A 13,666-nucleotide genomic window follows, 5' to 3' on the forward strand; every position below is an offset into this window, starting at 1 on the left:
ATAACATCATACAGAAAAGTTTCACTGCCCTGAAACATCCTCTATGCCTGGAGAAGAAAATGGCAACCCACTCCTGTATTCTTGCCTGGGAAATCCCGGGGACAGAGGAGCCTGAAGGGCTACAGTCCATGGGGTCTCAATGAGTCACTCACGACTTAGCAACTGGGCATAGTCATTTTTAGGAACAGTGAAGGCCACACAAAACACATCAGTGGCTCCTAGTGTGTGGCCTCTCCTTTACTATCATTCTTTCCCACTTGGCCCTCTGCTCCACAGGGCCACATGCCCATGGGTCTGCTCTGCTCACCCAGTGTCTAGATTTAAAAAGGAAAAATAAAAATGAAAGATGGACCTATCCTCCCGGTAGAACACCAGGTTCAGAAAGAATACACTGGCAAGGAGGTGGCATTCTGTCACCCCTCAACTCTTTTGCAACTACCCGCTGGAAATGTTGCCATCTTCCTTTAAGCCCTACTACCTGTTGACCCCTGCAAGCCTCCTTATCCTCCGTCCATGGGTTCTGGCTGGGGCAGGGCCCTCTGTGACATCAGCAAGGGCCCAGCCCTGGCTGGTCCTCAGTCTCCAGGTACCACAGCAGACCAGCACACCAGGAGCCATTTCCTCTCGGCTCACCATGTGGTCCCTCAAATCGTTCCTGTGCATTTCCATGGGTGTTACCTGTGTCTACGTCTTAATGCTTACTACTCTGAGAGAGAAAGCGGAAGAAATCCAAGGGAAGATGCTCTGCAGAGGGCACTTTTTAATTCGGCTGAATCTACAAGAGCATGCCTGAGACCGGCTTGAGAGCACGTTGCTCTGGCTTTTCTTCATTGTGCTGATGTACGTGACAGTGAAGTTGGCAGGAGAGAGTGGTGAGAGTTAAGTGCAGACTCCTGCTGGCCGTCAGAGCTGTTCATTTGGCTCTCTCAGAAGGAAAAAGGAAAAGTATTCCTCTGAAGAAGACTACACGTTCCATACCTTAACCCTGCTTGAGACGTACCTTGTGAAATTTGTGTCCAGTGTGCGGAATCTGAAACTCACCACGTCGACCGGTGGTAACCTCAACCCCCTCAGTGAGGAGGTTCCTGCAGATCTATGAGCTCCAGGGCAATGAAGAATCTGACTGAGCAGATTTGTGAGTCAAAGTAGGAGAGGAATTGTTGAGCGTCGACATACCATATCCAAACTAGTAAAACTATTCTGAAGCAAAAGGAAAAAGCCTCTGATATTTTTTATTCGCTCTGTAGTTTTACCTTTTCCAGAATGTCATATAATTGGCAGCATGCAGTGTATAATCTTTTCCAGACTAGCTTATTTTACTTAATAACACTCATTCAGGTTTCATCCATTTCTTTTTGCGATTTGATAGCTCATTTCATTTTATTCTTGAATAATATTCTGTTATGTTGATGGACCATAGTTTGTTTATCCATTCTATTAAAGGACCCTTTGATTGCTTCCAATTTGTGTGCGTGTGTGTGTGTGAGAGAGAGAGAGTATGAATTAAGCTGTAATAAAACTCATGTGCATGTTTTTGTGTGGGCAGTAGCTATCAAATCATTTGCTGAACTATCTAGGAGCATAATTATTAAATCATGTGGTATGACAACATTTAGCGCTGTAAGATATTGCTTCCAAATTGCATTCCCGCTAACAACGAATGAGAGTTCCTGTTGTCCCTCATCTTTGCTGGTAAATGGTTTTTCAGATTTTGTATTTGACCATTCCAATAAGTCTGTAGTTGTATCTCATTGTTCTAATTTCACCAGTCTACTCTGAAAAGTTATCTTATTTCTATATTTCCATTGTGTTTTATTCCCATAAATTCTTCAGGTGTTTTACCTTTGACCTGAGGTTTAAAAAGATCTTCTGCTCAGCAAAACTTCTGCCTGTTTATGCCATCAGTGATTACTTTCCTTAATTATTCCCCTAATAATTTTTTCATGAAGGACTCATATGTTGAAATCATGCCTATTAGAAAACAAAATATTTCTAATTGAACAACACTGAGCACATTTTCTTTTCTTGAGTATTGCTTTGTCCACTATTGTTTAGTGCTTCCACAACTTTAAGTTCAGCATGAATTTCTCCCCGTTTTTTTTTTTTTTTTTCTTTTTTTGGTTTGTTTTGATTCTCTTCTATACTTACTAGAAGATAAGCAAATCTGTATTCATACCAGTTGCAGTTGCAGTTTTGCATTTATCATGAAATTTTATTACAAGCGTATGTGTATTTTATATGAATCTTCACTTTATTATGTGTGTTCTTCATGTTTTGATAAACTATATGCTCATTATTCCTGTTTTTAACAGTCTGTGCCTCTTCTTCATTGAGATTCAAATGGATCCATTTATATAATGTTTGAAACAGAGAGCAATCATAAAATATGTCGGTATAGTTATTGAAGAAAATATATTTCCAAAAGAACAGTAACGAAACAGTTTGCTATTTGATAGCAAAATTAATTTTCTCTCAGTGTATTTTGCAACTATGAAAGCCCAAATGTTCTTGCATATAGTCTATAAACAGAGAAGATAAATTAGCAAGCACCTCAATAGAACATAGATTTACAGAAAATCTAATGTTCTGTTTTAACTAGCTCAACTTACAGTCTTGTTATAGTTCAGTTATCCACAGTCTTGTTTTCGTGTCAGCAAAGAGAATATGCTAGTTCTCTTTGGGGGGAAGATATTTTAATCAACCTTTTCATATGCTTTTGATTTTCAAGAGAAGAGAAATCCTAAGACACTTGTTTTCGAGTGTCTGGTACTGTGCCTGATGAATTTTTTTTTCTATTTAATATGTTATCATTAGTAAAATGTGCATCCTGTTTACGTCCAACACTGAGTTAAAGTTGGATTGGCATCACCAACTCAATGGACATGAATTTCAGCAAGCTCCGGGAGATAGAGAAGGACAGGAAAGCCTGGCGTGCATGGGTCACAAAAAACACATGGGTCACAAAAAAATTAGACATGACTGAGCGACTGAAAGGATCCTATTAAGTACAGTCATTACAAAGTTTTCAAAATAATATGTAGTCCTCAAATAAGACCTGATGACAACGTTTGCCACAGTTATTTTCTCCTAAATTCACCTGGTAATTTGTTGTAGCCATCAGTTTTGGTAACTTGCTTTCCATGGAAGAATGTTAAATTGCACATAATTTAATGACTGAATGTGGTTTTGGAATGAGGCATTCTCTCAGAGAGTTACCCTCTACAGAAATGAGTCTTTAGGGGCCAGTGTTAATGAATACCCATGTACCCAATATAGTTAGGCCAAGCGATATCAGAACGTTGGAGCTTAAAGCAGAGAAAGTTTTATTGCAGGGCTATGAAAGGAGATGGGAGGCATATGGCTTTAAAAATCCTGAACTCCCCCAAGAGTTTTCAGCAAAACACACTTCTGGGAGAGGTGAGGGAAAGGTGTGGTTAACTGCTGCGAACGTCTCCCTGTCAGATCCTGAAATAAGTCGCTTCAGCTGTGTCCGACTCTGCGATCCCATAGATGGCAGCCCACCAGGCTCCCCCATCCCTGGGATTCTCCATGCAAGAACACTGGAATGGGTTGGCATTTCCTTCTCTAATGCATGAAAGTGAAAGGTGAAAGTGAAGTCACTCAGTCGTGTCCCACTCTTAGTGACCCCATGGACTGCAGCCTAGCAGGCTCCTCCATCCATGGGGTTATCCAGGCAAGAGTACTGGATTGGGGTGCCATTGCCCTCTCCCATGTAAGCCTCTAGCGAAACAAATATTATTCCCCATGTTGGGAATGTTGAAAAAAAAAAAATGCTTCCAAGCTTGACTTTCACACTCCTAGGTCCTTTTTAGGAGGAGGAGGTCCCTGGGCAGGCTGGTAATCCTGACTGGGAGCATTCATCCAGCACCCAGTCTTGATCCTCCCACCAGTGGCCAGTCCCAGCTGAAGAGGCAGCTCTCAGTCTGTGGGCCCTCCTCTTACCAAGGTCCCCATACCTTACCCAACCATCTTCAATGAGGGAGCCAGGTGTCCATCATGCAGCTGGCCCTCAGTCTCCTCAGTCTACCCAGTGGGTGGGGACTGGGTCCTGTAGACTGACCCATGCAGAAGCCACAACCGTTCGGTCATGGAGGTGGGGATGGGAGAGTTTGGCTATTGCTCTGAACCTGGGGCCAGGCCAGTGAGTGGCTCTAGCAAGCAGCTCTGGGCCACTGCAAGACACAGCCTTTAGCCTGTCCTCAGGTGCCCTGGCTTGCTCCTCAGCCCAAGGCCAGAGGACCTGGAGGGCCCTGGGCACAGCCTGCAATATATCTTTAACTAAACTCTTCTGAGAGGCTGACTCTGATGGAGCTGGATTTTGAAATCCACTAATGGACCTGAGCTAAGTGTGCAGCTCCATATTCCTCCTGCCCTCTTATAGTATCATCTTTGGTGAGATTATTCAACGTATGACTAAAGTTGGTACCTTGGACCACCATGGTCCATTTCCACTAGCCCTCGATAACCGCATTCAACTCTCTGTTTCTATAACTCAGGTATTTTAACTAACAATATCACGTGATGATAAAGTTTTTGTCTTCCTCCGGCTGAAATATTTTACTTAGCATAATGTCCCTAAAGACATTGCAAATGGGGAAACCATTTATTTATTCACTGCTGGAGGTACAGTTGCATTGCAATATTTTTAAATCAATTTTTTATTTGAGTATAGTTCCTTTACATTGTTGTATTAGTTTCTGCTGTACATCAGTGTGAATCAATTATATACTTACATAGATCCCTTCATGTTGGATTCTCTTCCCATGTGTGTCACCACAGAGCACTGAGTAGAGTTCCTTGTGCTTTTCTTTCTTATTTTGTCAGTAATTTAAATTGATTTCTTTATTTTAACTGGAGGATGATTACTTTACAACATTGTGACGGTTTTTGCCATACATCAAGCTTAGTGAGCCATAGGTACCCATGTGTCCAACACATCCTTAAGCCCACCCCACATCCCTCCCCACCCTATTCCTCTGGGTTCTTCCAGATCACTGGCTTTGGATGCTCTGCTTCATGCATACGTACACGTGAAGGATGATTTTCCTGCATGAAATATGCACTTTTGTATGTTTCACATATGAAAATATGGGTGCAGAGTTTTCTATGTGAAATACGAAATCTGCATTTCACTTTTGAAAATCTAGTTGTATATTTTTGGTCATGATACATGGCTTATGGGATGTTACACATCTGGATGTCTGTGCACACTTTTTCCTACATGAATATGGAATTGTGTATACCTCACATAGGACAATTTGAGCATACATTTTCCTGCTTGAAGTGTGGGATTTTATATATTTTCCCTATGAAAATCTCCATTAAGATCTTCTGACATGAAGTATATTCTCAATAGTTCAAATATGAAAACATGATGCACATTTTCACTCATGAAATAGAAACTTTGTACATTTCAAAAATGAAAATCTAGGTACACGTTATCTTAGCTGAAATTTGGTATTTTTATACTTCACACAAAGACATTTGGGCGCAGATTTCCTTGATCTACATATGCAATACTCTATTATTTCACATATGAATATATGAGTGCTGTTATTGCTGCACTAAATATATGTAATTCTCTATAGTTCACATTTGAAAATCTAGGCACAGATTTTCCTGCATGATATATGGAATGCACTCTATGAAAATCTGGAAAAGGGTTTCCCGATGGATATATTGACTTCTTTATGTTACATTTATGAATATCTGTGAGCACATTTTCCTACACAATATATGGAATTCTCCATGTTAAACCTTTGACTATGTGGACATTCATTTTCCTACATTAGATATTAAATTCTCTCTAAAAAACATATGAAAATATTAGCATGGCTTTTGTGGGCATAGATTTTCAAATGTGGAACACAGAATTCTGTATGTTTCACACGTGCCAATCAGTGTGCAGATTTTCTTAAATGAAATATGGAATCACATATATTTTACAGATGATAATTGGAACAAAGACTTTTCTGCTATATTGACATATGGGATTCTGTATATTTCATATATGAAAATCTTAATTGAGATTTTCTGACATAAGTATGTAATTTTATATATTTCATGTTATAAAAATCAGGGAACTGATTTTCCTACATGAATGAGGACATTTCTACACTTCACAAATAGAAATCTGTGAACAGATTTTCATACATGTCATATGAGATTTTTCACATTTAATATAAGGAAATCTCGGCCCAGATATTTGTACAAAAATAAAGAAATCTTTATGTTTCATATATGAAAATGAGTGCCAATATTCCCATATGAAATATGGAATTCTCTATGTAACATATTTGAAATAGGGCCATCCATTTTCTATGTATCACACATGAACATCTCTGCTCAAATTTTCCTAGAGGAAGTACTGAACACTATGTGTATCACATAGGAAAACCTGAGCGCCAATTTCCCCACATGCAATCTGGAATTCTGTATGCTTAAGATATCTATCAAATTCTGTGTACCAATTTTGCTACATAAAATATGGAATTCCATATATTTCAGAAACGAAAATCATTGTGACATTTTCACTCTATTAAAAATATAATTCTCTATATGTTACATATGAACATCTCAATCCTGGTTTTACTACATGAAATGTTGAATTTTTTTGTATTTCACTTTATTAAAATCTGTATGCAAAGTTTTTTACATGAAATATGGAATTCTTTATACTTCCTAGATGAAAACCTGGGTAGTGATTTTCTTACATTAAATATGGGATACTCTACATTTCACACATGAGCATCTAGGCATTGCTTTTCTTAAGATATGGAGATCCAATATGGTATTGGTATTGCCCCTATTTCACAAGTGAAAATATTGGCACCACTGTTTCTTCATGAAATATGGAATTCTTTGCATTTCTCATACATATATCAAGACAACGATTTTCCACCATGAAATATGGAATTCCCTATATTCCCTATATCAAAATCTAGGCACTAATGCTCCTTCATGGACGTTGGACTTTGGTATAGTTCACATTTGAAGATCAGAATGGAGATTTTCCTATAAGAAATATGGAAATCTCTATATTTTGTATGAAAAAAGTGGTTCTTCATGTACTGCCACATGTTCCCTGTCCCTTACACGTGTGTGCCTGTGTTGCATGTGTGTGTGTGTATGTGTGTGTGTGTGTGTGTGTGTGTGTGTGGGTCCTGCCCACTGCAGACACAGAGATGAAGGTGACATCACCTCATGTGATGATGAGATAGTCCTGAGATGTGGAGCAACCAGAAGATGAGGCACGAGGCATTCACAGACTAGGGGAGACTGGTCCATGCATCTCTGTGATGCCCCTGTCCAGGACAGGAATGAGGAAAGGATGACAGGTGACAATCTGGACAGGGACTCTTCAAATCTGCAGTTACATCAAGAGGCATAACCAAGCTCACAATTTCTGCTGTGTTGTGTGTTTGTATCAGTAAGCAGTGGTGGGGGGTTTTGAGGAGTCACCCAGAGGAAATAAATCAAGTGATGTGGGGATTTAAAACCACTGTCTGTGGATCCCTCAGTCTGTGGTGCATTGGCTACCCTGTGGAAATGCCGGACGAGGCTAGGACAGGGCCCCCGATTTTGAAGCGGCCAGGGTCCTTTGGAAAAAGGAAGAGACTGGAAGGAGGAGGATGGGAATGAGAGCCGGCTTCAATGCAGATTGTTCCACACAGGTGAGAAGGAGATTTGGGAAAGTCCTGGGCTACTGCTGCCTAGGATCAGCCTGTCAGCCAGCACACTCCCTCTCTAAGGGTGTTACATATTGGCACCATGTGAGACAAATGACATGCTAAGCTAGGCTCTCAGAGTGAACCCCCAGGCATCCTAGCAGAGACGGAGTGTGAGCGTGGAATCCGACAGGCACTTCCAGCTACCTGGCAGTGCAGAAAGGTGAGGAAAGCGCAGGTGTGGGGTGTGTGTGAGTGCCCCACTGCCAGGGTCTGTCAGCGAGGGAGGGAAGAGGGATGAAGCAAGGATGGCAGGGTGTTTGCATGAAGGGACCCTGGAACAGTGAGAGACAGGTTCCAGTTCAGAGCCCGCTGTATTTAGGCTCCAGGCATCAGTGAATAACAGTCATGAGGAAGACACCACATTGCTCGTTTAAAGATGTTCTGAGGTGAATTTCTTCCTTTTTCCGAGTGTGCTGCTGTACCCTGGATCCCTTGCCGAAAGGATAGGCAGGTAGAAAGGACCAGTGGGAAGTCAGTGACAATGGAAAGGAGCCATGAAACAGAATGGGGTGGATTCCCAGGCACAGAAGAGGGGGCGGGTCTACAGCCTCTTGGACACTCAGCGACAAAGATCTTTCTGTCCTTCTCAACTGTAGCAGCATTTTCCCCCCAAAATGACCAGGGGCATGAGCGTACCTTGCTTTTTATGTAAGCTTTGGTTGACTGATGGGACTGCAGCATAAGCAGCTGCTATCTGCAGAGCTTGCCAGTTTAAAACATCACTATACTCTTCACAGAACGCTTGGATATCAGGACTATGCAAAGGATTGCTTCAGTTGATTCTTCGCTGTTCCCAACCCCACAGGGCTGGGTAGACAGGGTAGGCTGCAGTGTGTTCTCAACGTGGAGGCTGAACAAAAACAGCACCACTTTGAAAGGGCCTGTATACGCTAAATGGGCAGACTTCAATGCCTCTGGCACTGGTGTGTCATCGCCCTTAATGGAGACCTGTCCTTAACTTCTCCCTGACGCATTCAAGCACGTTTCAGGCAGTCACCTTATGCCAGCAATAGCATATCCTATTTCTCCCCCTGTCCAAAATGTGGCCAAGCCACTGTAATCCTGTGCAGTGTTCATGTCCACCAGGTGAGGGAGGGAGGGACGCCTGTCTCCTTCTGTGGTTCACCAGAGATCGCCTGTATTTGCCTCTAAATTTGAGAAAGCATTCCCCAGCTGTGTTAACTGACAAAGTCAGATCTCCCATGGGTGCAACTCACACAGGCGAATAGATTTGGCTTTATGCCTAGGTTAAGTGTCTTTTATGAGTGCTGGTGCCCAGAGAATGGCAGAGGGCAGCAGCACCAGACAGAGAGACAGAGACACACAAACACAAGCCCCTACTACACACAAAGAAAGATAGACAGGGAAACAGTGTGTGCCAAAAGCAGAGACAGAGACAGAGAGCTCTGTATGCTGTGGCTCTGGTGTCCCTGAGCAAACGAGCTCAACAATGTCAAACTGGGTCTGTACTCACTCTCCTATCATCCAGTCTGCATTGGCCTCTCTGCTCAGTGAAGGAAACTATTCAGCCACATTGCCCCCCTACCTTTCATGGGACACTTTGGGAGAGCACCCAGAGATTAAAGGTCCTGTGGGACACAGGAGTGTCCTTTTCAGATATAGAAGCGGGAATTCATGCTTTGAATTTCTGGAAGCCAAGGAAGTGGCAGCTTGCACCTGGGTTTTGCCAGATGGAAGACAGGCAATGGCCTGGAGGAGGACACTCAGTGAAGCAGAGGCATCATGTGGCTCGCTGGAGCCCTGGCAGCCGTGGGGTGGGGGTGTGGGAGGTGGGCGGGCATGGGCCTGGGGTAAGGGGTTGGGGGTGGGACAGAGGTGACTCCTTTTGGGCTAGGGGCCTGTCCATGGAGCGTGATGCCCACTACCCTCTCTGCCAATGGCTGAGATTGGGCCCAGCAGCCTGGGAGTGGTTCATAGCTCCAGCAGCCTCGAGGGCCCATTAGCCTGGGCAATCTGGTGGCCTGCGCAGCTTGCTCCAGGTGGTCCACCACCACATTCTTCAGTCTCAGGGCATCCCAGAAGGAGGCAGCTATGGCCACTGGGTGATGGCAGCAATTGCATCACCTGTGCAGGCCACCTGCTGTGCTGTCATGTCCAACCCCTTCACAGCTGCACCAGCTTGAGCCACAGCAGGCCACGTCCAGAGTGAGATGCTTCCAGAGGATGGCAGGAGCACCCCAGGGCTCTGGAACTTCTTAGCTGTGAGGCCAAGTTTTCAGGGGACGGAGGTCCTGGGTCCTGCCCTCATGGTGGGTGTGTCGGAGACCTTGTAGGCACCAGGTGGTGCACCAAACAAGGAGGTGGCTCTCTTCATTTTGGAGGTGATGAAAGGAAGGTGTGGCCCTGGAAGAGGGAGAGATGGTGGGAATCGGGCAAGAGGTCTGGCTGCTGGTGGAAGAAGACAGCACAGAAGAGGTGGAGGTGGTGGCGGATGTGGAACAGGAGCAGTTGTCCTCGCAGGAGCCAGAGGAGAAGCTGGAGGAGCAGAGCCAGGAACGTGCAAGGCCAGGAGATCCAAGTGATATACCGGCCGATGCTGAAGGGCCTGGAGTCACTGGCGGCCCTTCAGACAGTGAGTTTAGCTCTGGGAATGTGAAAGACCACAGGGCCTATGTTCGCTTCAGGTGGAACAACCATCAGAGGAGGGTCACTTGGCTCAGAGATGCGCCATCTTCCAGGGCACCGCAGGCTTCTGGCTTCCAAAACCTATCCTGACTGCTATTCCTCAGAGTCAGCTGCTCAGGAGGAGGAGAAGGACCAGGAGCAGGAATAGGAGTGGGGACAAGGGCACAGTCAATGTGAGCGGTGACTGAGGGAACTGGGTGCTGGGGGTGTGTGGAGATCCAAAGATACAGCAGGAGCAGAATTCGGACATGGCCAAAACACCTGTAGGTGTCTGAGCTGTTGCTTTGGGTGACCCTTTTTGGCCTGCATCTGAAGAGGAGCAGTACCCGGGGGTGGGGATTCTATATCAGAAGGGACCTGAAACATTAGGCCAGAGTAGCATTCCCAGAGAATTTTTGCTGTATTTGTGGAAAATCCCAGGAAGTAACATAGACAGTGTGAGTCCCACAACCCCTCCTGGTCAGTCAGAACCCCTGTAGTTGTTCCCACTAGTGCAGTGCAGAAGCAGGAGGTTTTCCACACCCAAGGTGGAGATGGAAGGGGCTGCTGTCTGGTACGCTGTGAGTGCCAGACGACACCACACACATCCTTGTGAAGACAGGGAGCAGGTCAGAGACCTGCTTTCTTGTTAAAGACACACACACACACACACACACACACAGAAAGACACACACAAATGCCCATATATAACACACACATTTGCCCGCAGACAAGATGTGTCAAAGGGACTGCAGTTCCTGACGATTTAAGCAGTGACATGCCACTACTAAGCACACACCAGCCAGTCACAGATCAAAAGTGGTCAGAAACAGACCCTCCCATGGCGAATGCAGACAACTTCAGACGCCAAAGACCACAGGGACCAAGAGGCGTGAGCATGTTTGATGTTATGGCACTGGTTGGGGATATCGGTGGGGTGGGCAGGCAAGCGTGAGTGCCCAGAGCGCTTACAGATGTCTGTTCCAGGGTCCCTGTGAAAGGCTGTTGCTGACCCATGAAAGACACTGGGATTCTTGGCCTGGGTAGGAGAGGAATTCAATCTGGGGCCACTGACAAGGTCTGATCACTCAGAGCTTTTGTGTAATCAAGTTTTATTAAAGTATAAAAGAGATAGAGAAAGATTCTGACATACACATCAAAAGGCGGCAGAGAGAGTGCCCCCCCCCCCGCCCCGCTAGTCTTTAGCAGGAAGTTATATACCCACTCAGTCCAGTTCACTTCAGTTCAGTCACTCAGTCGTGTCCGACTCTTTGCGACCCCATGAATCACAGCACGCCAGGCCTCCCTGCCCATCACCAGCTCTCGGAGTTCACTCAGACTCATGTCCATCGAGTCAGTGATGCCATCCAGCCATCTCATCCTCTGTTGTCCCATTCTCCTCCTGCCCCCAATCCCTCCCAGCATCAGAGTCTTTTCCAATGAGTCAAGTCTTCACATGAGGTGGCCAAAGTACCACCTTTATTGTCATTCCTTCCAAATAAATTCCAGGGCTGATCTCCTTCAGAATGGACTGGTTGGATCTCCTTGCAGTCCAAGGGACTCTCAAGAGTCTTCTCCAACACCACAGTTCAAAAGCATCAATTCTTCGGCACTCAGCTTTCTTCACAGTCCAACTCTCTCATCCATACATGGCCACTGGAAAAACCATAGCCTTGACTAGACGGACCTTTGTTGGCAAAGTAATGTCTCTGCCTTTCAATATGCTATCTAGGTTGGTCATAACTTTTCTTCCAAGGAGTAAGCGTCTTTTAATTTCATGGCTGCAGTCACCATCTGCAGTGATTTTGGAGCCCCAAAAAACAAAGTCTGACACTGTTTCCACTGTTTCCCCATCTATTTCCCATGAAGTGATGGGACCAGATTCCATAAAGGTGCCCAATAGGCTACTGGAGATCAGTGGAGAAATAACTCCAGAAAGAATGAAGGTATGGAGCCAAAGCAAAAACAGTACCCAGTTGTGGATGTTACTGGTGATAGAAGCAAGGTCCCATGCTGTAAAGAGCAATATTGCATAGGAACCTGGAATGTCAGGTCCATGAATCAAGGCAAATTGGAAGTGGTCAAACAAGAGATGGCAAGAGTGAATGTCGACATTCTAGGAATCAGCAAACTAAAATGGACTGAAATGGGTGAATTTAACTCAGATGACCATTATATACCCACTAGCAGGCTGCTAATTAGAGAAAGGAAATGTCTCAACACTCAGAGAGTGGCACCAGGCCCCTCACCCACAACATGTATCTTGAGATAACATTGGCACAAGGTGAGTCATCCTGTGCCATAAAAGGATTGACAAGAATCTTGAAGAAAGGCAGGTTTCCAAGCAAATACATAGTTTTAATAACATAGATTAGGAGAAGAATTGAATGAGCAAAACATACTGGTTTGTTGAGGCATTCTCCGTTCTGAGTCTTAGGTGGAATGGACTTGAAGAAAGACAGAGTCTAGGGTAAATAAATAGTTCATTAGCATAGCTTAAGAAAAACATTTCCATAAGAAAAATGCATTGGTTGGCTCAAGGTTTGAGAAAAGTTAAGTTCAGGTGGAACCAGGTGTCTTCATGCCAACACAGAATTTTAAAAGAAGCCTCCTTTTAATTTTGTATAGAGAAGGGGAAAATAATATCTGACACGTGTAGTTTGTTTCCTCCTGCTGCTTAAGAGAGAGATAAAAATGTCTGACACTTGCAGCCTATTTTCTCCGTTTCCAGGCTCCTAGCCTTCCTGCCTCTTACCCTTTCACTTGTTCCTTCCCAGACTAGCCCTGTTGCTTGTGGCTCTACCTGGCCCTGCATGTGGCATGACTGGCTCCTTGACCTGCAGCAGATTGTGAACAACTGCCAACTATCCATCATGATCAGTGAACAAGTTGAAGTCTTGCTTAGCTACATGATTGATTTGAAGGTCAGTGAGGGAGAATGAGGACAGGTAGGTAGGGGAGCTGGGCAGGGAAGTGGGGGATCATCTTATGCGGTGTGAGCACTTGGAGTGGAGAAGCAGAAGCTGTTGATGCCTGTCCTGCAGGCAAGCTACGGACCCTAGAAACTTGCACATTTCCCCTCCTCCTGGTCCTGTCAGGTGCAGGAACTGAGGCATCCCTGGTCCTGCTACATGCTGCTAAGTTTCTTTTTGGAGCAAACTCTACTTCATGAACACAGTCATCATTAAGGAGTACTACCTTGACATCATTGGTACAACCTGCCTCACATGGTGGTGTGGGTGGGTGGGGAAGAGAGTGGATGCTCCTCCTGCATGATCCTTCCCTGCCTC

General features: G+C 44.6%; 1 pseudogene; it reads left to right on the forward strand.

Annotated features, from left to right (window-relative positions):
• The first annotated feature begins 4,108 nt into the window (after nucleotides 1–4,108).
• LOC112582045 lies at nucleotides 4,109–13,318 on the forward strand (annotated as a pseudogene).
• Nucleotides 13,319–13,666: the final 348 nt, after the last annotated feature.

Source organism: Bubalus bubalis, chromosome X (assembly GCF_019923935.1).
Source record: "Bubalus bubalis isolate 160015118507 breed Murrah chromosome X, NDDB_SH_1, whole genome shotgun sequence".
NCBI lineage: Eukaryota > Metazoa > Chordata > Mammalia > Artiodactyla > Bovidae > Bubalus > Bubalus bubalis.